The 1,318-nt window shown below is 54.8% G+C and overlaps 1 long non-coding RNA gene across 1 annotated transcript; it reads right to left on the bottom strand.

The window, feature by feature from the left end:
- On the bottom strand, positions 1 to 1,312 carry LOC116217293. The gene is made up of 3 exons (XR_004161670.1): positions 466 to 1,312; positions 270 to 381; positions 1 to 40 (listed from the first exon to the last, which is right to left on the bottom strand). It is a non-coding gene; the product is annotated as an uncharacterized LOC116217293 (long non-coding RNA).
- Between the last annotated feature and the right edge of the window lie 6 nt (positions 1,313 to 1,318).

The following is a 1,318-nucleotide window of genomic DNA, read 5'->3' as shown; positions in this document are numbered from 1 at the left end:
CATGTGCCCCTCATGGACCAAACAGTACGAAGGAGGAACACTGAAACGAAGAAAGGAATAATAAACACAGCACGAGCCATCAAAGCCACAGCGACAGCCAAAAGACTGACTCGGGACGCGACACCCGGAGAATCTTCTCAAAGACGATTTGGCAAAGAAAATAAAGCCCACAACTCCTGACACGATGCAGATTTCCCCTGAGGTCAACATCCAAAGCCCTCGGACTCTCTCAGCCCCGCGGTCCTTCCCGCCCCCAGCCCCGCACGCACTCAGCCGGCAGGACGAAGCCGCACGGCGCCGAGCCCTGAGCCCCGCACACGTAGAAGCTCTTCCCCTTGTTGGGGCCATCGCGGACGCCGGTCTTCAGAAGGCAGAGGGAGCCTGCAGGGCGGAGAAGAGCGGGACGAATTAGACACGCCGCCGGCAGAGTTCCTTCAGAATATCCCCCTACCCACCACCCCTCACCGTGCTCCGCGCACACAACCGCCTCCATTGCCGCACAAGCACCCCGCCCCCCTCCCTGCAAACCGACCAATCACACCGAGCGCCTGCGGATGGACCGCCCGATCAGGACGGGACAGCCAGTCTCCGCTGCGCTCTGCCTTCTCTCCGCCCCCGCTCCTTTTCTCCTTTCGAAAGGGCAGGAGGAGGCGGCACTGCTGTTGGCTGGCGCGGACAGAGGGCGGGACTGCCGGCACCCCAACGGTCGCCTCGGCTGCTCGTTGCTGCCGCCGGTTACGCCTCAGGCGCTCCAGCCCTCAAAAAGCCGCCTGCTTTTCGCTTGGGTGCCCACGGTTGCGAAGATTTAAAGGAAGGAGACCCCGATTTACTCCTCTCAGCTGAGAAAGCTGTTTTAGCGTTAAGCTCGGTGTGCCTCCTGACTCGCCGAGACTTCTGGACTCACTACGCAGCCTTCCTGCGCAGGGACGCGTTCCTCACCACAGGGCTGTGGGCGTGGAACGGCTGCCCAGGGCAGCAAGCATGGCCCTAAATTCAAGGAGCGTTTGAATTAACAGGAGTATAAATAAACATTAGAAACTTGTTTTTTCCTTCTGTATTTAAGATGAGGGATATAATTTTACAAACTGTGCATTACCGCATTAACTTATGACAAGTGAGAAAATGATGCTGGGAATAACAGAAAAATGGAGAGGCTACAATTTGATTAGCAAAATATTAACAACATTCATACTAAATAATGGATTAGTGAAATGAACACTGAGAGCCCAATTCAGTACTGGTGTGAACAGCTGCAGCCTTGCTGACGCCTGAAGACTGAATTAGGCTGAGTATTATTGTGAAAAACTTTTTTTTTTTT

This window comes from Meleagris gallopavo, chromosome 1, assembly GCF_000146605.3.
Source record: "Meleagris gallopavo isolate NT-WF06-2002-E0010 breed Aviagen turkey brand Nicholas breeding stock chromosome 1, Turkey_5.1, whole genome shotgun sequence".
Taxonomy (NCBI): Eukaryota; Metazoa; Chordata; class Aves; order Galliformes; family Phasianidae; genus Meleagris; species Meleagris gallopavo.
The sequence above is the reverse complement of the archived record's forward strand: the minus strand, read 5'-3'. Positions and strand labels throughout refer to the sequence as shown.